The 27,050-nt window shown below is 33.4% G+C and overlaps 1 long non-coding RNA gene across 1 annotated transcript; it reads left to right on the top strand.

Moving 5' to 3' along the window:
- Positions 1-904: 904 nt before the first annotated feature.
- On the top strand, positions 905-26,082 carry LOC134534134 (uncharacterized). Its single transcript, XR_010075444.1, has 8 exons — positions 905-1,117; positions 5,427-5,600; positions 6,723-6,813; positions 8,763-8,933; positions 10,003-10,121; positions 11,155-11,265; positions 13,040-13,250; positions 15,490-26,082. It is a non-coding gene; the product is annotated as an uncharacterized LOC134534134 (long non-coding RNA).
- Positions 26,083-27,050: the final 968 nt, after the last annotated feature.

Genomic DNA, 27,050 nt, shown 5'->3' with positions numbered 1-27,050 from the left:
CGGGACGTCCCGTAATTTTCTTAACCAGATTAGTGCGCGGAACCGGGTTTCGACCCACATAGAAATAGTCACAGGCGGAAACGCGGCAGCCCCATGTAAAGTGTTCAGTGTCTTGAGTATAAAGGACCATCAAACTTTAGTCGAGTTGTTCTCATTTCATCTCTGGAGACTAAGTCCCTCGGCCACGCGGCCTGAACCCCCTTCTATCGAACCCTGAGTAGCCGGCAGAACAGCAGCATTGTCAGGGACTAGTCGACCAGCCTACGACACAGTAAGACTACAGCTAGGATAGAGTAATCAAAACCAAAGATTAGTTAGTGTAATGTGCGTGTGTTTAACTCAACAGTGAAACTTGTTGGCAACAGTCACCTAAATGTAAAGTGTGAGCCACATGTGAATAAAACCATATATTCTGAAATCGTGTACTATAATTTACTAGTTTTATCCAGTAGGCATAGTTGGGAACCAATGCACTATGCCGACTAGGGTCTGTGCTTTCATGTTGAGTTAAATTCTTAACCTCCGAGTCTAGTGACATGCTGGGGCTGTCGACCCATGGAACAGCAGTTCGGCTAGATTTCGAGCTAGATTGGCATCATTAGTCCCACCCATGAGTGATGGCACAGTTTAGTTCACGGGATTCTTGGTTCGAGTCCCGGATAAAGATAGGGTTTTAAAAGAAATTATCGCGATCAACAAAGTTATTATAAATTGAATCGATTAAGGATTGAGTCCGGTCGTAGGAATAAAGCTATTGACCATATAATTAAAATAAACTGCTGTACCGCATGATAATTATCAATTTAGTTAAAGTTTCATACTACTGAAAGGAATATTATTTTTTTCTGTAGTGGTGGACATGATACTGAATAAACGTTGGCAACATCGTTTCGAAGAACAAAACATTAAATTTTGAGTTTCTCATATCAGTGTTTTTTTCTTTCTTTCTTAAATGAGAGTGAATTGTATCCAAACTGTGCATTTAAATTTGCAAAACAGTAGGATTTGGTTTTTGAGTTTGTGACCGTATATTGCTTTTGAGGAGATTAAAAAAATAAAAATAAATTAAAATTGGTATTCATATACTAACGAATTCTGTGTATTCTAGTAGCGTACGGTTAGTTGGGTTCTATTCTTCTTAAATTACGTGAAGGGTTACGTATTTGCACATCTAGATTGAGCACGGAATACTACGATAAAATTTAACCTCCGTTCCGTCTGCTCAGTAGAATGGATGTTGCTGTAATATTGGGCGGGAAGTTCGCTTTCTTGCAAACATGTTTTTAAAATTATAGTAAATAATCAAGAATGATAATGAACACAATTCTTTACATGTTTAAGTTCACAAGTGCATAGACTTTCTGAAGAATCTAACACTTAAATTAGTTTTGATCCATTCATATTGTTGCTAGTTGTCTTTAAAACTCAGTACAATAAATATGATATTATTTGTTGAAATTTCTGAAGCTCTTTCAAAAAAATACATTAGATGGTAAAAATGTAAAAAATTTTATGATTTCTTGTTTAATTGTTTTCATGTGGGTGTTAAAAGAGAGAGTCTATTGGTGGAAAACTGATTCTTGTTCTAATGGGTGTACTTCAGGTAATTGTCTAGTGTAGGGGTGCCCCTATATAAAAAGGCAAATATCCGAAAATGGATTTATCAGTTTCTTATTTTATATAAAATGATTATATTTAGTCACATCCAGATATTTTGAAGAACTTAACATAAATTAAGTTAATCATTTTATGTTCGCTTGTGAGGTGACTTGGTTGCGTGTTTGAGTTCAGGTAAACGTTTAATGGTATTTAAGGGTTATAGTGACGTAAATTAGTTTTGGTCATAAATACCGTAACCGAGATTTTACAATGAGAGTTATCCCTGATCATGTTGCAGCCTTACTGTTTACTTGATATCAGCTGCAACATGATGTGGTTTTTCTAGAGATTTTTAGCAATACAGCGTATCTGATAATGTTTTCTAAGAGAGAAGTATTTTTAATGTCCCTATGTTATGGCCGGGGCCTAATTAGGGTGGAAAACCGTCATGGCACTGGCCATAACGTTTTGACATTAAACATCCCTGTCTTTCAGAAAACAGTTATGGTTACACTGTATTCTTAAGTATCTTTAAAGAATCACTGGATCAAGTTGCAGCTTGTAAAGTGTAAACTATAGGGCAGACGCCATTGCACTGTTTATCATGGAAAACTTCAGAAAATCAAAAATAAATAAAAAATATGAAAAACAATTCACAGAAAACAAGATAAACAGAACCAACGATGAAACTAAACAAATTTTATGGACAGCACAACAATGACAGCAAGGACAAAAAATGTTCAACATATACATAGGTATCATACAGCACAAGAATTCCGTTTAAGGAACATGGAACCATGGAATGTGGAGAAAATAATATAACAAAATTTCCCATTGCATGCATCATTTAAAGAACATACAGGGCAGCTATAACAATTCGGGATATCTCTTGTTGAAAACAGTCTGGGCTGCGCTGTTAAAGCTCAACACAAATTTACATCACTATGTTTATATTACAGGCAATGTTTACAATAATAATTTTACTCCAACCCTTAACTCGAAAATACTATTTTTCTCATGTGGCTGAAATAGTAGTATTCAATGTTTACTGGGACTCAAGTATGGCATGTGTTGTTACAGCACAGGCAAATGTAAAAAGGTTAATTACATATGAAAGTAAATAAAATACTGAAAAAAAGAGCATGTGTAACTCAGTAGGTACGTATGATAGAAGTGAAACTTCTTTGGCAATTAAAATATCAACACTTAAGTACAGTAAGTCCTCGGTTTACGTCGGGGTTACGTTCCTGAAAACTGCGACGTAAATAGAAACGACGCAAAATGAGCCATGTTTCATGCCACCGGTCGGCCACGGCCCAAGGTCGGCCGGAAGCGCTGGCATGCAGACGTGACAACGGGCAATTTTATCAGCAAATGACAACCGACAGCGTGGGAAACAAGTCCAACTAGTACTTCTCAGCTTTATAGAATGGTTATTTAACCAGCTGCTTTATTACCTTTATTGATTGAAATTTAAAAACAGATATATAGTACATACTGTACGTAAGAGCAGGAAGCGTCCCTCATGATGTATGATAAGATAAGGCGGTGAACGTGTAGCTTACGCTACATAGCATAAATTAACTACCGAAGGAAACAAAGAATTATAAACAAATTATATACGGTGTTATAGTTAAAATAAAGATTTACGGTCATTGTAAACGACGTTATTGTGAATCGGCGACAACTTAAATTGAAACATGAGTACTCAAACATTAGCGACGTTAATCCGAAACGACGTAAATCGGTACGACGTAAATAGAGGACTTACTGTATATCGAAAGGGGTAAAACTGCAAAGAGAGAGAGGAAGGAGACAATTAAAAAAAATTGGTTGTCTGTAAAGTTGGTTTACGGACGATAGTTTAACGTGACGTCATAACAAAACATTGATGAAATTATTGCATACTTTTATGAATAAAATTGAATCATTTTTATTGAATTATCACTATTTTGTATGGATACAAAGAAGGAGTGAAATGAAATCTACAATTTAATTGATAAATTTACTTTTATTTGCACTCATTAATTCAAATATGTTTACTAGGTACTTTAACGAAGAGATCATTTTAACTATAACTTTTATACATGTTTGCTATTTAACTTCTTCCAATCTGTGTTATTCTGTTAAGGATAGGACAATGATAGGAAAAGTAGGAAACGAATGGGAGTGTTTCAATTTTAATGTGCCTCGAAACAGTCAAATCGATGGTTGTTCCAATCAAGTGGAAGAGAGATAGATGTGGCGCAAGCGTACAATGAGCATAACGGGACACATTATAATGGGACAATGTGCGTAACGGGACAATTTTTCTTGCGTGCAGCCGGCGTTCATCGATTTATTAGACGTCACGTCAAGAAACCCGTAGATTATTACCTAATAGAATTTTAGGAAAATATTTAGAGGATCAAAATAAAATCATTATAACCAAACCATCTATTAATTTTTTGAATTTATTTCCTCTATATTTACACTAATGTTGATATTCTAGCTTTAGTAACTGGGAACTAATATATGAAACATACTAAGCAACCGTGCACACATGTGTTTAATGTAGCTAATCTAACCTAACTGAGCGTTTATACAAATATATAGTATTTTAAATGTCACTAACCTAACACAACCATTAGACTGTTAAGTATTGGTAAACTGCTTAAAATATGGAAATTACAATTTTAAATGTCATTAACCTAACATAACCATTAGACTGTTAATTATTGGTAAACTGCTTAAATTATGGAAATTACATTTTACACAATGATTAGAAACAAGATAATACAGTGCAGGTTTTTTTGGCTTTCATTTCTATTTCAAGTATTTAAGAATCCTGACCTTTATTGTATTTATTAGAAATTAGATTAAAATTAAAATAATATAAATGAAGTATTAAAATTATTACTCTTTTTTTAAATAACTGCTCAGGATATTAATAATTGATCAATAAATAATGATTAATTAATAATAAATATTACTCACAGTTGAAATACTCCATAAAGAAAAAAACTGCATGTTACTGTTTCTTCAAACAATTCTGCCATTTGAAACATGCCAAATCTCTGAACGAAATAATCAAATTCATAACTTGTAGTGCTAGCTTTGCGGAAAATGCAGGGACTGTCTCAACAGCGCTATCTACACTGCTGGTAGCAAATATAAAATTCGAGGCAGTCAAAGCTGACTGTATAGGATACCTGAATCTATTTTCTGAAAAAAAAAAGCACATGTGCACACTCTCTGTCATATTCTTTCGTTCATGTATCTCTCGGTTCTATTTTTTTGGGCGGGGGACGAATGATTTCAAAAAGAGAACGAAAATGAGCCCAGCAACATATATATCATAGTGTTCGCTTTAAGTATTTATTCTCTGTCCTTTTCACATCAGAAATAATTGCAACAATTTTTCACCAAAATGTTGCATTAAAATTGGCGTTAAAATTTTACTCTCATTGCGCCCAAAGAAGTTTCACTTCAAAAATGAATCTAAACAAATACTACCTACAAAGCAATTAATTGCTAGAAACTGTTCCAAAACTATTAATGTCTATAAAATACCACACAAGGGCACCATGGTGTTGAACCTACATAATCAGCTGATGCACTGCATTATTTTTAACCAATATGAAAATGTAATATCATTAATTTACATGTAACAGTACTGATAATGATGTTTTTGTGTGGGTGTAGAGAAAGGTATGAACATTAGTTTCTGAACATTAACTACCCCGTTTCCTCCACAGTTATATTCACAAACTTCTCTATCCGCCACTGCATTTAATATTTGTTGTAATTGTGTGATGTCATTAAAAATTATTTTTCTTTGTTTACAGGCCTTAAATGGATAATTTAGAAGACTTAGGCAAAAAGGCCTATCAGAAACAAATGTGGGGTGATTATGATGAAGCCATAACTATATACACTACAGCCATTAAAAAATATCCTAAAGACAGTAGATTAATAAACAATAGGTGTCTCTGTTATATAGAGAATAAAGACTATAAAAGGTAAGTGCAACATACTTTCAGTTTATGCATTGAAATTTTAAATACATACCTACTCTAATAAGTTATTTAATTTTTCTGAAAAATTTTAATAGGTGTATTTTAAATCGACAATATATTAATTTGCAAATTATCTAAATGGTTTCCTAATACAAATATTTTTGTTTAATTGGTACATTCTTTGCAGTTTAATAATTTATCTGAGGTTTTTTTAAACCATTGATTATTCTTTTCGAATTCTTAAATTTCCATTATGTAATTTTTGTCTCGGTTAATTTTGGACATATTAGGTATAGTCGCTCCCTATGCTTTTTAAATTTGTTGATGATTAATAGTTGCTGCAAAAGATTGGCTGTATTTTTTACATATCTTTTATGTCTGTGAGAGCTATAGTATTTGTATATCTGTAACCTTGTTTTCTTTATTTATTTATAGTACTTTTATCTATTGTTGTTTGTATAGGCTATATTTTGTATCTGTATTACTGTTTTACCTTTAAGTCTTTTCATTTGTTTTGTAACTAATAACTAATATTTTGTGTCCGGTACCATTGTTTGATAACACTTGTCAAATGGACGGAGAAAAAAAATTTTACTAGGGAAAAGAAGTTGAATAAAGTAGTACTGCCTACTTTGATCTTTGTAGTTTATCAGTTTTTTTAGTCAAGGGACAACGACAATGATTTGTTTTGAACATTCCTTCACCAACATGACAAGCTGTACTGAGAAAGTTGGCCCACCTGTAAAACGTTGGACTCAGTAATAAGACCCTGGGTCCATTCTCCATGATATAGTAAAAAAAAAGGGGGGGGGGGGATTTCCAGAATTTAACCACGAGGTGTCTATGGGGCCATACCCATATAGTAATAAACAATAACAAAAGGAAAAAAAAAAAATTTTTACTAAAAAAAATTTGATCTTAGTTTTTGAGGAACAGTTACAGAAATTTTTATAACTACAGGGTCTGGCTCCTTGGTAGTGTTAAACAGAATTTTGAAACCTATTTTCATGAAGTTAATTCTTTTGCTTATTGTAATCATGCATTTGAATGTTTCTTTGCTGCAATTAATTTACTATATGAAGGTTGTTTTTTTACATTTTTAAATACTAGTTTTGTTTTGGATAGAGCTTTGGAAGATGCAGAATCCATGATACACCTCTTTCCTGGACATATCAAGTCACATTTTCGTAAAGGAGAAGTACTAACTTGCCTAAAGGTAAGCTACTTCAGTCTACCCCACGAACAAGTGCACTTCTTTGACAGATTCAATGTGAGGCATTTAAGCTGTTGTCCCGCACAATTTAGTCCATAAAATGAAAAATCTTTGTTTTCCAAGAACTAGGCTGGTCAACCATTTATCGGCATGATTCTCAGAAATTATGAAAGAATATTCTACTCTTAAACTAAAACCATTTATAAAGAAACCTGTCGGAAAAGTGCACTTGTTTGGTGAATAAAATAAAGTTTTTTTTTGTGTGTGTTTGTGTGTATATATATTTGTAATATAATATATATGTGTGTATATACCTATATGTGTATATATATTTTTTTGTATACAGTTTTGGAGGGTGTCAAGCATCAGGGAAAACCTTGAATTGTCTGGGAATTGTTAGCATCGGGTAAATCAGGGAATAGCAAAGGAAATATGTTAGGTCAGTAAGTGGAATGGTTAGACAAAAGGCAAATTCTTTGTTTCCAACCCATCAACTGTATCATGCATATTGTATTTTGGGGCTCAGTTTTTCTTTGTTGCAATGCTGGTGCGACAAGTTGTATGGTTGCAGGACCATGTCCTCCCCAGCGTTTACAACATGTTTTTTGAAGGAATAAATATATTTGGTTATTCAGAAGAGATCGGCTGATTATATGGCTTCAGGGTAGTGGTGTCCTAGATTTTAAACTTGTAGTTAAATATTAGTAATATTATTGTGATTAATTTTGATGTTTGTTTGTTTGGTTTTGTTTAGGTAAGCCTTTTAACTTAAGTCGAATTGTTGCTGGCTGGGTTATTATGTATGTAAGAGTGGATTTGTGTATTATTTTTTTTTAAACAGCCATTTTTAAAATATAAATTTACATTACTTATGTGGTTCATAGTGGGATAGTGATGTGTTTGGATCGTGGGACAATGGGTCTGGTAAAGAAGAAAGACGTGTGCTGACACAGTGACGCCGAAATGATGGGACATTAATTTATTGAATCCTGTGTAAGAGAGGGACAGACGTTTGCCAGCACTGGGGAATCCCAGAAATGTATATTATGTGAGACAGAAATGTGACAGAACCAGGGGAAGGCCCAATGAGTGAGAAATCACTGAACAGTAGCTGCAAGAGTGGTGTGTGTAGCCAACAGTAAAGCGGTATCTCGGGGAAGCCCCAAGCTAAGTGAATATTTCTGTAAGCTTGGTAATGTGTTTTGTTTAGTCGGTCGTTATTAGAGCACTGTGCTGAAAGGACGTGCGGGGCTGCTGCTCACAAATAACGTATTGTGGGGTTGTAAGGGCAGACAATTTCATGTCCGGGTGCCAGGGCCCATGCCACAGTTGATTATCGACCTTCATTTTTCATCGCTCTGGTCAAATAGTTTGTGCCCTCGTGATAATGCTTCTGTTGAGGAAGATTTGTGAAGAAGATAAATCATCTGCCGGGTATATTGGTGCGTTCATCTACTTCCGCACTGGTCTTAATGTTAAGTGTATTTGTAATTTTTTAGGACACAGGTTATGTTTATAAAATCCTTATGTACTATCTGTTGTTTGAACACACACAACTTAGTTTTATTAGGCTCTAATCGTTTGTGGCACTATGTTGGGTAAATGCGTATTTTTTTTTTTAAAAGACGTTGCATTTGTGTCAGGTTAAAAAAAAAATTTCCAAGTCGTTCTTTTTGCCTATGTGAGAGTTACCAATATGTTTTTTTGACATAGGTTCATTTGCTCCTTACTCTTACAACTACTAGGGAGAAAAAGTGACGGCGAGTAAAACGAGCCTCATGGCAGTTTGAGGAAGTAGCGCAAAACTTTTTCACAACTTTAACGTGCGAGCTGTGGTAAAAATTAACTTTTTTTTTTCAGTTTTCCAGCAATTCGTGGTCCTGTTTGTAATCCAAAAAGTTCGGAGCACTTCAAGCTTTAGTGCCTTGTGTCTGGTGGGGCTTCTCTTCCAGCGCTATGCGGAGGCTGAACAGTCGTTTCGTGAAGCCCTGTCCATGGACCCGGACTGCCAGGAGGCTCAGGAGCAACTCACGGAGGTCCAGAGCACGATGCTGTCGGCCAAACTGGGCTGCGCGAAGTCCCAGGCCCAGAGAGCCCTGCAGCTTACGGACAATCTCCTGCCGGTGAGCTTGCCCTCGTCTTCGCTCGCTCACTCGTCTCTGAATTGACCCGTAAAAAAATAAAAAAAATAAACAAAATGTGCACATGAACGACGTTGAGTTCTGAGTTCACTTCGGCATCGACATTCATAAAGTGTGTGCGGTTGGCCTGCGCGAATTAACTCATTTTTTTATGCGAAGCGAATATCAAATCAAATGTTCAAAATCCCCCGCGAAGTTGAATCAAATTGCGAATATTGTTCTCAATGAAGCTGTATTAAGTTTATTTTTATAAAGTATGGGAAATAAGTAAAGAAAATTAAATCATTTAACATTTGTAATGTTTGAACTGATTTGAGTGATTAAACCAATTGGGTCCTATATATAAAAACATTTAATAAAAGTTATAAAATAACAGTGCATAGTATTAATATTGAGCAACTATATTCAAGCAAAACACATACAAAAAAATATATATTTTCATGAGCGAATCTTAGGCCTTTGATGATTTAAAGCTTTCCAACAAAAAAGGCCTCACATTAGACGCAAAGCTTTGCATCTCAACCAAAGCTTCAAATAAAATGAACAGCCAATTTCCTGGCGAAGTCAAAAATATTAAAAAGAGCTTTGATTGATTCACTTAGTCGAAGCTTTGCACAGGCCTGTTGGATAGTGCATTACAGCTAATCTGAGCACTTAATGAATTCTCGATAAAAGTTTTCTTGCAGTCGAAAATGTATTTGAGTATTAACCTGTTCTAATATGTTGTCAGATAAATCAAGCGTAAGACATCATGTGCAGTTCTTGAAAAGAATTACGTAATCTCAGAAGTCAACGTTCAGACTGTACTGTAACTCACCATCACATTATTTGCTTTCAACATTGTTGGATAAATTAGTAACTTCTTTGTAAGTAAGTGTAGGTGGTTTAGTAATTGTAGTATTTATTTTAACTTTTTTTATTTTTTTTATTTCACACACCTAAATATATAACTGCATGTATGTGTTACCTGTGTTTAGTTTCTTTAATAGAAATATACCTAATATCATATAAGGTAGAATTTTTCATTGAAAACTGGTTGTGTTATGTACAGGAAGCTGAATATCTTATAAGACTGGGAGAGGTACCTGAGAATGATTCAGTTTCAAATGAAATATATATATCGGATGAAGAAGAATATGTTATGGAAAAAGAATATGACCCGTTTATGGAGTAAGTAAAATTCTGTCAACTTCTCACACAAGTTTTTTATCGCTGCAATTTTTGTTTGTGTTTTAACACTGGAAATGGTTACAGCACAACATAAGATTCCTGTTACTCAAATCGTGATTATTTTGATTCGGGCGCCGAATTTTAGGGACATTCCATTTATCTTGTTAAGAGGTGTGAGACGTTTGACTGTATCTGTGATATTTTTTACCAATTTGTACTTAAAACATTTGAATTAGGTAAATTGTAACTAGCATTAATCAATGTAATAAACATATATCTCAGTATTTTTTCTGTGGTTATGATGTGGATTAAAGCGGCAAGACGCAATGTTCCTATTGAGACAAAATTAAGATTAAGTCATTAATATTTCTTATTTGAATGGTGTTTTTAAAATGTAAATATATATATATATTTTTTTTCATTTATTTTAAAGACAGTGGTTATGTTTTTCATAGTATTTGTCATTAATGTCCGACCTGTTGATTTAGTTGCTTGGAGATTCTGGCTATTAGGATCTTGGGGTCTCTTCCCCGCTGGGTCAGGGGTCAAGTAGCTGACTGCCATAGTCCTGGACGTGCTGGGTTAAAGACTTTCCACTGTATACGTGTCAACATGCCAGTGCTAGGGCACGGGTGCTCTGCCGTTTACCGTAACTGGCTTGGCAGTTGGATTACGTATCCAGCACGCAGCCTGTAATGGTTTGCTAGCCACTGTCTGTTTTTTTTTTCCTCTGCTCTTTTATCTTTGGGACACACAGCATGTCGTACGTATTCTTCTCAGTGTACGTTTAATAGTTAACTTATGTTCTAATATGGATGTGGTTGGTGTTACAACTAATTTTAGCTTATTTTTATTATTGTTTTGTTCATCTTAACTGATTATTAAATAGTTAATTTGAGTTATATTTTACCGCTGTACCGTGTGTTACAAATTTTATTTATTTTTATTAAAGCAAGAGTAATGATAATGCAATAGAGGAGTTTGGGTTTGCTTAATTAATTTTAACATATAAATGATGAATTTTTTTTTCCAGCCCCTCCAACCCTTTTCATAGTACTTCTCTGTGGGTAGGATTTCTTTCTGATAAACCGGATAAAGATTCTGACCACTTATCGGAAGATATTCTGCAAAAAGCATTTTCTAAGTAAGTATATATTTTTTTAAAAAATAAGTGACCAGTGTGTTTTAAACTTAGAATGTTCCTTTTTTCACTTATTGCCAATTGTTTTAAAGTTAAATGGTTTGAGTTTATATTGTTTTGAACTTCACTTACAAAATTAGTCTCCGCAGGTTTCCTACTTGAAACAATGTTTTACAAATTCTATTTATTTTAATATCATGTAAGTCCTAATAGTTTTAATAATATTCTGTCATTAAAAATAATATAAAATTTATAGAAATGCAAAATTTAATTTTAATACAAAAACTGAAGTATTAATGAAACTAAGTGCTATCATTCAGATGATGTACTGTAGTGGCCTGTACTGTACCTTATGTACGTATTTGCATAATTTAAAAAATAATTGTGTAAATCATGGCTTAATTATCTAAATCATGGCAGTGGTTTTCAATTATTGTGTAACACAGATTTCAGATGAACAAACAGATATTTTTACTGCAATGCATTTACTTGATTTGGAATTTTTGAAAAAGGTAAATTTTTTTCAGAAAATTATACAAGCACAGACAAAAACTATACAGCTTAATATTTATAAATTATCAAAAATTATACATCAACCACAGGATATGATTGTAAGGATAAAAAAATAAACTAAGCAATTGACACTGAGGTAATATTAAAAATAATTAAGTATATTCAACAGAAAACATAGAAAGTTGTATGTAGATTTTTTCGTTGAAGAAAAAATGTTTCTGGGTTTATGTGCATAGAATATTCTTTTTTTAATATGCATCATGTTTACACTTGATAAACAAAGTGAAAAAAAAAATAACACTTTTAATTCAAAACTATTGGCAATTTCTTTTGTGTTAGTGATAAATATATATTATCAAAAGAGGCCAGTGGTGGAAATAAGTTTTCTTGTGTTTTCAGTTTTGAGTTACAGGGTCGGTATCGTCTTGCTACTTGTGTGCTTTATAAACGACAGTTGTGTGTTGCGTTGTTTCTTTGTTGCGTTCCTTGCATAGTTTATAAACCCAGTCTAAGAGCTCTGGGTTACTGGGTTGACAAATCAAAGTACAGACATACATACACACATACACACACACACACACACATATATATATGAACAGGTAAAAAAGGGGGGTGGGGGGCATGGTGTCATGTTGAGCTGCAGTCTGAGTGCTACGGAGGTGCTCTGCTGTCTCACCCCTTCTCTACGCTGATAAGAGTGTATTAGGTTGCTGGGCTCCAGGAGACATTATGTAACTTTATGAGGAATCCCGTCCCAAGTTCTGTAACATAAGTTAAATTACAACCTCTATGTAAGTACTCAAGTTTCCTAAATTAAATATTGCTTAACAGTTTGGTACTTTTTCTGTATTCTGTATATTAGCCAACTGTAGGTACACATTAAGTTTTTCTTATGGTACTTGATTAAATGTTTGGTTGCTATACTGGGTCATATTGGCATAATCAACTGCCGCAAAAGAACATCTTGTCATAAGTACAGTTTAGTACTGTTAAGTCAGCCCATTTGGAATTGTAATACTTTAAATTGATAACCAAACATATTTTCCTATAATAAAACTTTTTTTTTTCAATACAGAGTAGAATAGATGATTATTGGGATATCCAAGAATACAATTTCATATTTAGTTATAATTTAAGTTACATGTTTTATTAAGTTACCAAAAATTGTCTATTTGCAGTTATGTGTTAAATATAAGAAAATAAAGTTCAAGTTTTTTATTCTGAGTTTGTCGATTGTTATGAGGGTAATGGTGTTTTGTTCCAGATATGGTCGCATCAAAAGTATTTTAGTTTACCACGTGCGCCGTTGTGCTTTTATCAATTTTTTTGACAGTGTTGGTCCCGGCAAGGCAATGAAGGCTTTGCAAGGAAAAATGATAGGGGAGAGAAATGTAATAATAAAATATCCAGACAATGTACTTACAAATGGAATTACTGTTAATGGCAATAACAGTAAAAAAAATAGGCCAAAATAGGTGAGTAAATGTTGAATTTTAAATATTATATATTAATACTTTCGGAAGACCTTTAAAAATAATTGCTGATTAAAAAATATTGTTGATATTTTAAAAAAAAACCTCAGTAGTCATTCATTATCTCTGAGGCATTATGATAGTATGACGGCTCCGGTCATTTCCGATTGGCCGTGTTAATGTTCCTTTAGCAAAGTCAAGCCATGCGATTATACTGTTTTAAATAAGTTAAGTTAACTTTCCCAAGTAGTATGTGTCTTATTGCACAGCATAAAGTCTTGTAAAATGCAAGACAAGTAAAAAAATAAAAGGGTTGGGGTCTTTACTGTCAGTTTGTACAATTGTCGTTTAGGCACAAGGAAGGTGACTTTCTGCTTTTTTTCCCCCTCCCCAGAGTGTTGTGTTTACTTCGCAGTCTTTAAGTGAGCTCTGGCTCTTGTAAGGGCAGCCGCCTTCACTAAGTACCGACCCCACCTAAGATTAGGATGTTTTGTATTTATGCTGGGCCGATACATTTGTTTTTATATTCCTTGTGTTCAATGCAAGGTGGTCATTGTGGAGGATTACTACCATTTTTCATTAATGCTAATAAAGCATGGTTGTTAGCTAATTAGCATAAGTTTTGAAAAAAATTAATAATCCACCTTTTGTCAAATATTTGTTAAACTATTTTAAACCACCCCAGAAGCCAAGCAACTCTGGACAATGGCCGTGAAAGCCTGCAATCTGTTATTAGACATTTAGCAGTGACGAAAGTGCTTCCAGACATCTTTCTTAGACACTATCCGTGTGGTGCCTGTGAAGGTAAGCAAAAATAATATTCACTGAAACATTTGCCCGCAGGCCGCAAAGAATCACCTGGCAGGCCACAAGCATTCTGAAGTGATTTGTAGGCCCTGGGTTGAAGACCATTGTTTTAAACAGTTTTTTTTTTTGCAAAATTATTCATAGCTCGAAATTGTTATTTTGAAGCGAAACTTCTTTGCTGAAGGGTCTACAATTTTCGAGCTTTGCGAAAATTATGATCGTATGAGGGGAATAGTTAGATATGTAGTGGGGAAACTGGGAAAGGAGGGGAATACTTATGTATGTGATGGGGAAACCGGCAGAAGAGGAGACAGGAGGGGAGATGTAGAAATTACGCATCATATTTTTACACTTGCATAATTGCACACTTGTATACTTGTATACTTGCACACTTGTACATGTGCACACTTGCACATGTGCACATTTGCACACTTGTATACTTGCACACTTGCACATGTGCACATTTGCACACTTGTATACTTGCACACTTGTATACTTGCACACTTGTACATGTGCACTCTTGCACATTTGCATACTTGCACACTTGTACTTGTGCACTCTTGCATACTTGCACACTTGTACTTGTGCACTCTTGCACATTTGCACACTTGCACATTTGCATACTTGCACACTTGTATACTTACACACTTGTATACTTGCACACTTGCACATTTGCATACTTTCACACTTTTATACTTGCACACTTGCACATTTGCATAGTTGCACACTTGCACATTTGCACACTTGTACACTTGCACACTTGTACACTTGCACACTTGTACACTTGCACACTTGCACACTTGTACACTTGTACACTTGCACACTTGTACACTTGTACACTTGTACACTTGCACACTTGTACACTTGTACACTTGCACACTTGTACACTTGTACACTTGCACACTTGTACACTTGTACACTTGCACACTTGTACACTTGCACACTTGCACACTTGTACACTTGCACACTTGCACACTTACACACTTGCACACTTGTACATTTGCACACTTGTACATTTGCACACTTGTACATTTGCACACTTGTACATGTGCACACTTTCACATTTGCATACTTTCACACTTGCGTACTTGTGCAATAGCATAATTTAGTTCTTGCATATATATATATATATATATATATATATATATATATATATATCTGCAATCTCAGCCAAAGAGAATTATGTTTCCTATACCTAATAATATGATAAGCAAGATGTTTCGCTTCTGTTACGTGTGGACTCCACAATCACATTTTTTTCTTAACTTATGTCATCTTCAGACAAGCCTCAAATTAATGCACATGTATTTTTAACTCCCTCTGATCATCTATCTTTTTATCTCTTGTGTTCTTAGTTTGAGATCATTTATGATGGTTTGTCTGAAAAAAATGTGTTTATTTGTTTCACACAGAAAATGTTTATTATCTGTTTCAGCTGTTGGCCTGCCTTCAGTGGAATCAAAAATATTTTAAATATGAAAAACACTTCCCCTATTTTTGTAAAGATTTTAAAATGTAGATGTAGTTACATTATGCACACTTTGGTGACTGGTTACCTTTATATTGAGGATTACCTAGTTTAAGGGATTTAACATATACGGCATGTTTTACCAACTTAGTTTTCTACCCTTTACTATCTTAATAATCTTAATAAAGTTTTTAATGTACAATGTTTTACAGTGGGGTTAATGTTTAGGTAGTAAGCCTTGTGTTCTGGGAATCATTACAACTTGCAATGACATTGACTGCTTATTTCTTTGAAAAGGTGGATGGGAATGATAATAAATATTTATTCTCTCTTTCTAAAATTCATACTGGCCGACAAGAACCATATGGGAAAAGAATTGTGTACTGGGTTGATTTATTTGTGAGTTTGTGCTTTTTCCCAAAATTTTAAAATATTTATTTAAAGTATTAACATAAAAAAATGTTTGTCTTGTGAGGGTGGATGTGTCATTAATAATAGGACTGAAAAGTTAAAGGATTGGTATCCTTAATATGTTAAAATATTGTGATCAGTTAGAAGGTTTTAGATTATTTTTTGTTTAGTGTGTGTAGTTTGTTTTTGAAAAGTGTACAGTTACACTGGAAACACTGAAGTGATTTTTAGCAAACACTTTTAGTGGTTTTTGTTTGGTTTTGTGAGAGTAACTCATTTTGATTTTGAAAATTTTTTTTGTTGTCATAGATGGTATTGATTCATAGCTTGAGAAGGATGTAGTAATTTAATGCCGAAAGTGATCTCATCCTCATGTTATTGTAAACATTTGGGAAAGAACTTAACCAAAAAAAATTATGTTTGGTTGAGAAACTAAGTTTTTCATTACATGCAATCTATAAATATTGTGTAAACATATTCTAATTTGATTCTTAAGTTTATCTTAAAATGATGACATACTCTGCAGGCAATTTGGCTTCAGACATCTTTGTGTCAGTATTTTTACTTGAGGATAATAGAATTTTTTTTAGGACATAGTATAGTTCAGAAAGTGTTCATTGGTCACAAATAAAGGCACTTCTAATGCACAGTAATGATCATACTGGTGCTGATCCAAGTACATTTCAGGAAAAATACCATAGTAGAAATCTCGTAATGTTGTTTCTTGTATGCCTGAAGTAAAAGTGCCTTCAGTTACAGTATAGTTCATCTCACGATATCTCGCAGATATTCTTTTACATAAACATTGGTGTGTATATTCTTGCAGCAGCAATGTTGGCATCTGTTCAGCGGTCGAGTCCTGTCAACTTGTTGATTTGTTATTAATAATGTAGTATAAAAAGTGGTGTCCACTGAAACTAGAATGTTAGTGAAAAATCTTAAATGATATGAAAACAAGTGTGTATTTAGATTGGTACTTAAAGATACACACAGGTGTTGGGAGAGCTTATTCGACCCTCTGTTACGGCCAGCATTTATTTAAGGGTTGAGTAATTTTCCAGTTGAGTTGGGAAAACCAAACTTTATAAGGGTGTGCAGTTCTTGTGACTGAAATTTAACTTAGTAGCTGTCAGCATTACCTTGTGAGAATTTTCATTCTGTATCTATTCTTTGGAGAAATTTATGTAAAAACAGAAGTCTAGATAAACACCATTTTCCATATTCCGATCTTCAAAAATGACAAACTTCCATACAAACTTTCATCCCCCTTCGGAGATGAATTTTCAAAAATTCCTTCTTAGTGTTCAGCTCCGTTATATGATGGACTCCTGTACAAAATTTCATGCTTCTATACCCACCGATTTAAGCTGTGCATTATCAGTCAGTCAATATTGAGTTTTATTAAGTAGATTGAGTGTTCCAACATTATCTTTCAGATTTGTTTTACACTTTCGTTCCTGCAAATGAGCAGAGATCCCGAACCTGTAAGATGGCTCTCTGGAGTTGGGGCCTTGCCGAGAGGCTGGCATACCCCTCTGGGGTTTGGAAATCTGACGAGGGCCCAGCGGGCATCCTGAACCCCTAGGATGGCCCTCATTGGAAACGAGGCCTGTCTGTTCGTTCGCAGTTGTTTGTGCAAAACGTGCGGTCGGACTTTCGACCCAGTTTTCAGAGACGACGACTTGGCGATGCTGCCTCCGGCAGCCGAGGAAAAGCCTTCGTTCTCGAAATTTTCGTTGTCCTCAACAGGGCTGTGTTGGGTGTATTGCAGGGAGCTAGCTGTGATGGGAAGAGTATGTGAATGCAAATGTATAAAAGTGGGTGCTCTCCTGGCCTAAACACATTTGTACATGTACTCTTAAATCTTTGACCTTCCGGAGAATTGCTTAGAAGACCCACTAACTGCAGGATGAGAATGTCATCCATCTTCCCAGACCATAACTCGGAACTAATGCTAGGCACTTGTGCATCAATTACAACGGGATGACCGTAGGCCTCAACTGAGGGTAAAATACACATACTGCACTACCACTAGCATGTGGCATAGAACCCATATTCCAGTACATCCCTCGGAACTCAAGAGTTAAGCTTTTTCTTCTTCTTCTGTGAAGCGTGTTTGTTAAAATGTTGTAGGAACCCTCCCGGGAACCTGGGTTTTTGTTGAGGTGATTGTCATGTCAAGTATTTGGTCTCATTCTGATACAAAATTTTCGTTCTTTGAACGTATGTAGTCTTTAGAAGGAGTCAGACAAGCAATGAACACATTTGTGTGGTTTACGTATTGGCATTCCATAAGCGTGCTTATTCTAAAGTGTAAAGTTTGTGTGTAGTTAAAATGGTTGTAAATTCTAATGGTTGGCAAAGTTTATGCAAAAGTAATGTAACGTTTCGTCAATTATTTTTAATATTAAGCAAATCATAATATTAGTGACTGCTAGACATGTAAACTAAGATAGGGTGTATGCTGAATTGCTTTGAATATTGCATTTCTTCTCACTACCCATTTTACACCATAGTGATTAACTGAAATGCCTTACTCATAGCCTAATGGTGTTGAAGAGTACATACTATCAATTTTGAGTTATAATTTGAGTTGTTCATATTCATTCTCTTAATTTTAAAATTCTTGTTTTATGCAAAACCAGTACTTTTTACTAGCAAATTACACATGCATTTAATATGTATGTTGTATGTATGTGTGTGTGTATATAATTTGTCATTGACACAGTTTTTACTCCACCTTCTTCTACGTTCATGAGTGCGTTCATCATTGTTTTGGGACAGTTTCGATTCACACGGTCATGTTGCCATCAGGAAAGTGCCTCACATTTTTAATTTCTTCGGTACAACAGCATATTTTACATTTTATGTCTTTCCTCAGAGCAAATATAATGTGAATACAACAAATATATTAAATCATTAAATACCAAAGAATAAAATTTAACATAATTGATTGCTACAAAGAATATCCCATATTGAAAGGTGCATTAATGCAATGCCTGTTATTCATGATCATTTTATCTACCGGAGAAAACATGATTACCAAATTCTTGCTCTTGCATTTTTAAAGTTTTCTTCCCTAATTCAAGACAAATAACATATGAATTTAGTTCTGAGTAAACAAATCACAGAATTATAACTATGCTGGTATAGTCAAATGCCATGCTATACCACGATTATACCTATTACAGTGTAGATGATAAAAGTTTTTTTTATGTATCAAAGATTGTTTTTATTTTTCCTTATAGTGGGGTCATATATGCTCAAAAATTTTTATTTACTCTTGTCAAATTTTATTTCAAAATGCTATGTTGCATGACATTTTAGTCCTATGAATATATTTGAAGGCTGTTCATGTTAGCAACTCTCTATTCAAAGTTTAACATTGCCCATTTTGTGTAGAAAAAAATTAAATCAACCTTAATAGTAATGAAGTAGATTAATTAAATATGTAACAGAATCACAGTTGTCAATAATATTTTCAATCAAACATACAAACGAATGTGTCTGAGAAAATAATCTTGATTTTCAGTTAGCCTAGAGGTATAATATTTCAGGAGGTTTTTCCATTTTTTCTTCAGTGTAGATTCTTTCACGTCACTTCCATGATTCGCCCAAAGAGTGAATGTCATCTTTGAGGTTAATTTTCTTTAGGCTTTCAACAGTGATTAGATCACTTTCTAGGTTCTCAAGCAAATGTTTCAACAGTCTTTGCCGGTAATGGCGTTTCAGATAATAAAAAAACTCAGTCAATTGAAGCTTGGTTGATCTAGACTCAACTGTAAGTAGAAAAATATAATTGCTGTAAAAACTAATTTTCCATCATCTAGACCTTTAAGTTTCTGAAAGATGTCATTTAAGCATACTATGATTGCACACAAATCTGTACAAAAGTCTAAGCAAACATTTGTGAACAATTTTTAATTAGGAACTTTAGTGTAATGTGAATAGTATAATTTTTACAGCCTATGATGTAAAATTTACCTACTGCGTGTATTCCTAACAATAGCCAAAAACTAGTTATCAAGGCCTGGAAAGCATATGTGAAAGAAATTATAATCACTTTAAGCACAATCCTAACTGCATGTATTGGTCTAATTTATCCTGCTTTGCAGTCATAGTAATAATCTGTCACGGCTTGTGTCTTCTGGTGATATGAATATTAAAAAAATCACGGTTGATAGGTTTATGTTGGCGCTGGCAAGGGTAGCCTCACGCTTTGATAGCAAACACACCACTGTCGTCTGTTCCTGCTCAAACCTCCGTTCAGACATTAGCCGTTCACTCAGTTAACTTTTATTTATACAAAAGCCACTAGGGCTGGTAAAAGCATTAATTAAACGGACACATTTTGGGTCATTCCATGTCAAATCTACAAAATAATAATAATTTTGAACTTGGTTCCTATGAAGTACGTAAAAATAGGTATTAAAAGTTTTTCAGTGAATATTTTTTTCTTTTCAAATAAATAATTTAAAATTAGAAAATACTACCTTTTTTTTGTCAACATTGTTCAGAAAAATGGCTCTTGTTTTTTAATTAGTACACTTAGAAACTTTGAATAGGGCTCATTTATAAGAGCTTGAAAATAGTTACAGTTTTATGATACATGGGTAACTTTATGATAAAACAAATTTCCGAAAAGCTTATAAAATATTTAAAAAATATTAAAAAACACAAATTTTAAAATTTTAATTTGTTTGGGGGGGAAAGGGGAAAATGTTAGTCTTGTAGGTTTTGTTTGTGACTTTTTTTACGGAACATCATTTTAGGACAAGCAATGAATGATGTTTAAAAAAAAATTAGAAATAAACTATGTGAAGTCAACTGTGAAAAATATGCACACAATTAGAGTGCTTCAGTTAAGTATCCTTATTGAAGTACACAACACCCAAGTGGATGGTGGATTGAGTATTTGTCCAATGATAAGACTGAACTTCATTCTGTAGAATAAAGGAATAATTTTTTGAGAAATCACATTCAAATAAGTCTGTAACTGAGAAACAGCAGCTTGCAAATTTTTTAAGGTATTATACCCTATAAGTACACTAATGACGTGACATAGTTAACCAACACATCCTTGTCATGTTAGAATGCAAGTCTGGCCAAATATTTTGTACTTAACTGCAAATAATGTTTTTCTATTAATTTTTCAACTTTATCCCATTTTTGTCCTAAAATGAAATTTGCTAGGAAACATCACAAAACAAGCAATAATATTTTTTTTTCTCAGGCAAATTAAAATTGGTGTTTTTTTTTGTTTAAAAAAATTCTATAAATTGTAGCAATTTTAAATAGCTTTTAAATGGGCTCTATTTAAGCTTTCTGGGCACAATAGTTAAAAAAAAAAAAGATTTATTTTACTGAACCAATGTTGACCAAAAATAGCTTTATTTTCTCTTTTTAAATAATTAAAAAAACCACTAACTCAAAAAATTTAAACAAAACATATTTATAATTTACTTAATAAGAATAATGTTAAGTACCAAAAATAATGGAAGTCTTAAGACATTAAAGTCAGATCTTAGGTTGATTTGACATGAAATGACCCTTCATCCAATCACATTGTGAAAAAGACGCACATGCCGCTTTGTCACGCAGCACACACCCTCTCTGGTGAGAGAATCTGGAAGCTCTCAAGCCACACCTGCACAAAATGCCTGAGGGCAGGCTTCATTTCAGTCACGTTTTACACATGGGCGGAGATAGGCAAATTCACAAATTTATGGTCTAAATTATCGAACTTTAATAGTTTATACAACTTTTCATGAAAGAGAATTTCAACACATGAATTTAAATATTTAAGTGAACACAAATATACCCTACTAAATAAAAACAAAAAAAGGCTCGTGAGGGGCTAGTTCTTGATTTCGCACACATTGATCTTTTTCGAAGATTTACATATTGTTTAATTACCTTACCTGTGTACCTGTGAAATTTTCAAGTGGAGCGTATGAGTGGACAGCCTTTACATTAGTAATTCCTAAAAGGGACAGCCAATTTTTTTCAATTTAGTTGGTACTTTTTTTTTCCACTTGTCAGGGCTGACCCTTTGGAAAAATGTTGACATGAAAGTAAATTTGCCTGTAATAAGCCTTCTGCTTTTTTAAATTTTGTATATATATTTTTTTATGTAGGATGTAATGGGTAGTTTAATATAGTTTTAATTTGAAGAATAAAAAAAAATCCAAGGAATTTTATCTGAAGCACCTTTGGCTAAATTAGGATAAACAAAAATAATATTCTAGCCAAGATTTTAAAATATTTAAACCTATGTCTAGTGTTTTAATTGCTTTATAAATGTTGAGAAATCTAATTAATGATAACTATTCCACATTTCAAATGGTTTACAGAAAACTAGAAAATTTTTGGGTATTTAAACAGTCAAAATTAGTTTGTTCACAGATATTAACACCGTAAGAAATAACACTGCCCGTGTGAGAGTAGTGTTTAAAATTTCTTTAAAATTTTCACCAGCTTGTCACCATCACATTTTGTATTTTTTAACTGTTCTTGTAGAAAAGATGTGAACAGTGATCTTCGTACACTCTTGGCTTTTGATTTTTAGTTTCTGTGTCTTTCTTTCTGAAGTGGAAGCACAGGTATTTTTATTGTTGGATTGGTTCTTACCGTATGTAGTGCACATTTTATGCACCATCTGTTAATTGGTAGCCATTCATTGTTTTGTTTGAAATTAATTTGTGAGTTACAGTAAATTGTATTCGTGAATGTTCTGTGGTAAGCTGTCTTGACAGGTTTATATTTTGCAGTGTGATTGTATTTAATTCAGCTGGAATCACTACACTTCATTTGGTTTTGATTTGTAATTACGTACATGGATTCTTGTTTCAAGACTGTTACAATGCAGAGATGAAATTATTTTGTGATCTAGATGGCATATTGGTACAGGAATTGCTAAAGTGTCTACTAGCAATAATGTTAGGCAGCCAGTCATAATGGCTGCACATGTAATATTTGCATTTTCTTAAAATACATACCGTAGTATTGTGACAAAAACTTTTGACCATGGCCACAAAATATTGCATTTGTGTTGGAGCTTAACATTTTATTATTTAAAAAGAATTTGTAAAAACTTGCACAAAATGCATTGAGCAGTTATTTTTAAAATGTTACGTGTTGAAAATTATTAGTTTGTTACAGATGTTAATTGTAAGAATTGTTGTGTTATAATATAATGATGTTGAATTCTTAAAACCTCTGGTGTTGCAGTATTTTTGCTTGTACCACCTGCATCTGTTTGTATGAGTAATTTGAATCAAAACTAGTTCACTTTGTGGTATTACAAATTCTGAACTTGGGGGAGGGGGGGGGGAAGACATCACACTGCAGGTAATGTCTTGAATTTTGGAATGAAGGGTTCTGTTAGTTGAAAAATAAATTTCACTACAACTTTTGTTTCAAATTTCGGTTATCATCCACCTACTGTGATGTGTGCACCGTAACAGATACTTTCATTGGATGTTTGAAATGAAAGCATTAACAGCTGTTACGTGAGTGATAATGGTATCTGTGGTTGTGGACATGTGATTTCTTAGCTTGTTAAATTTGTGATTGCTAAAATGCTTGTGAATTTGTTTGAAGCAGTTTGATGCATTAAAATTATTTTGTTTCACAGTTTGCATTGCCTGCATTTTTGTAATGTAATGGACGTTGGTTTAGCTGCTGCCAGTTACGTGTTAACGTAGTTATTATTTACCTGTGGGGCAGTAAACCAGAAACATAAGTTTACATGATTGAAAATTAGCAGTGGTATAATTCAAATGCTAAACAATGCTTGGACATATTTGAAAAGTTTTTGTGTTTTACTGTGTGAAGTTAAAAAAAAAAGATTCACTTAAAATATTTGTAACACACATGCTAAATTGCTTAAAAGTAGCATGAACAAAGATAGGAAGCTTGTTATCAGTTGTTGTAAGTGACTGAAATTTTTAAAATTACATGCCATACCACCTGAAAGATTTTATTTTGTTGTGCACTGAAAACAATTTCATACCTATTTGTTTATTTTTTTAACTCTGTACATATGGAAAAAAATAAAAGCAAATTGTCAGAATTATGATAAAAAAGTGAATGTGCCGTGATTTTGGCCTTCTATGTCTCTTCTTGAAGCTCTCTATTTTTTGTATAATATGTTAATAAACATGAGACCAGTATTATTAGGTATTAATATTTTTTTACATTTTTCGATGTGTGCCAATGTAGTAGAGGCATTTATGTCTGGTTGTAATATGTGTAATGTTTAGTGTTTTGAGTATGATGTACATATTGCAATGTAAATAATTTGTTTTTAAAATGTTGATGCACAATAAATCATTTGAAACCATGAATACATGTCGTAGGCATCAAAATTTTTCTTTTGTTCAGTAAGCATTGTTATTGTTTTTAATGCATTATTTTAATGCTGTTGGCATCTTTCCAGTCAGTAGTCAAGTGTAGTTTCTTGCCCCTAGAAATTCTGGAGCTAGAAATGTATTATGATTAAGAAAGAGTGCTATATCATATATGTATATTTATGTTCTTGTTTACCTAACACCTTGACTATATGCTTATATTTTTCTTATATATAGTTACTATAAAAACTTATTTTTCAAGTTAGGTATTTAATTTCATAAACAACTTTTAAAAAAGGCAAGAATTTTGTTCCCAATTTTTTGTTTGCAATGTGAATAGTATCTGACTTCACAGCAATAACCAAAGTGATATCAGGTGTAAATCTTGGTTTCAAAATGTTAAACAAATTAAAATAATCTTTTGATGTGATTCATCAAACTTGCAGTTGTAACAAGATTCCCAAATGCCCATGTTATTTTACTAAAGACAAAAAAAAGCATTAATGGTAAATTATTAATGATTTTTATTTTTTGAAGTAATTAATATTTTTTTTATAGATATATTTGCATGCTCCAGAACTGTGAATGTAGATTTAGTATCGACACTCTTTTTTATCCAGCTATAAATGGACTTAATATGATTTATAATATAAGCATATATATATATATATCTCTTGATCTCAGTTGAACAAACTATATTAACAGCCTTGTTCATTGTAAACTGGACTTTGGTTCAAATACAGTTTTGTTATAAAATTAAAGCTAAGAGTATGCAATCAAATATTTTAAACATCTATATATTTGCTACCATTTTATTAGTTGTGGAATTAACAGTACATTTATACAGAATGAGAGATACACAGTATATGAGATACACAGTATAAAAGTATTTTTTAAGTACAATTTTGGTACTAGTCACTATACTTTTCACTTAATTGTTTTTGTGTGCTTAATTTCTAAAATGTGATATTTTTTATATTTACTACGAAATTTAAAAATAAAAAATAAATGGTTCTGTTTAGTCTGTATTACAATTCAAACTACTAATCAAGTATTTTTTCTAAAAATAATTATGTTATATGATTTATGACTAGCATTTTTTATAATTTTTTTTAAGGCAACCACCACGTTAACATTTTGACAATTTTTTTATGTTTTTAAGTTACCCCAAATTTTTTTAATTAGAAATATTGGACTAATACATCATATTAAACCAGACTTTACATCCTTATTTGTGAGAAACTTATCCAGTTGAAGATGACTAAAAAGTTGATTTTCACACTAGTACTACCTATTTTTTTAAAGTTAGTAAAATTTCAAATGGCTGTGTAATAGTGTGTTCAACATGAGACTATACAATGTTAGGAACTAAATGTTCATGTTTATTGCTGTGCATAGTAGTTTTGTGTTTGTATTTATTATCCATTACCAAAGCTCTAGTCTAGCTGATAGTTTAATAGTTAGAACAGTATTTGTTTTTTTGTGTTATGTTGATATTTTACTATCTATCACAATTTGTCTTTGACTTATTTCAGCTCACCTTATTTTTGTCTAACATGTACTGTTTGGAAGACATTTAAATTTGCAGTTACATGAATATTTATGTAATAATGTAGTTTGGAATTTGAGTGTGATAGTTTGTGCTTGCTTGTAAGTAAAGATACATTTTAAAGGGACAAGTGCTTTGATTGCAGAACATTTTACAGCAAAACCATTATAACAATAATTCTTAGAAAATAATTTTTTCTTTTCTTTTCTGTGTGAATAAAATTTTCTACCTTGTAATATGCAAATGTTATTCTTCAGTGCGTTTTATTTTTTAAACTTTTTCCCTTTGAGGAGTGCTGTATTTTTTAATGTCGCCCTAAACAACGAAAACTATTTTCAGATAGTGGGTGAATGCACAGACTATTTGCACATGTTTTTTTTCCAAGTCATCTTGAGCGAGTTAACTGGCAACATGTGGCAGTGTCACGAACAAAGATCACGAAGCTCTAATCAGTTGCTCCACCATTGGAAAGCGTGAAACTCAGTGCAGGTACTAGTGATCAGTATTCTAACTTTTATACTGTCAAATACATACCATGGAGCATGTACGTGACCAAGTAAACCATACAAGGTGATGTACCAAGCAGACAACCACTTGCAGTGATTAAAGTACATCTCTACTTTGTTGTTTCCTCGCTTGCAGCGCCACCTACGCAAAATGGCGTCTCCTGAGCGTAAAGAGTTCTGTGTTCTGAAATTTGCTAAGAGTGAATTGGTAATTTCAGTTCAGTGTGCTTTTCTTTTTAAGTCCATACCAGTTGCAGTTGCTTCATGCCTTAAAGCCAGATGACTGTCGGATTGGTCGTAATGGTCGAGATGAATGCTCTTTTTCATTGGCCTCCACGTTCACCTGACATAATGCCATGCAATTGTTTCCTTTGGGGCTTTATAAAAGATTTTTTTTTACGTTCTGCCGATATCTAATGATTCGCCAGAGTTGAGACACAGAATTACGGTTATTAACAGACTGGAGCGTACGCAGAATTTTATTTCGGTGGGGGGCGGGGATCGTAGAAGCACTTTGCCTGTTGTTTGCTTATAAGTTCTTTTGATTTGTTAGTGGGAACAATAGATTTTGATAAGATTTTTTAGGACATCTGGTTGTGTCCCCCCCCCACCTTTTTTTCCCCCGCCAATCCAAACCCTGCTTCCTGCGTACGCCCCCGATTATAGATGGTAACTAATGACGCATACCTCAGAGATGCTAGGGGAGGAATC

Source organism: Bacillus rossius, chromosome 7 (genome assembly GCF_032445375.1).
Source record: "Bacillus rossius redtenbacheri isolate Brsri chromosome 7, Brsri_v3, whole genome shotgun sequence".
NCBI classification, from domain to species: Eukaryota; Metazoa; Arthropoda; class Insecta; order Phasmatodea; family Bacillidae; genus Bacillus; species Bacillus rossius.
This window is presented reverse-complemented; position numbering and strand designations above follow the sequence as displayed.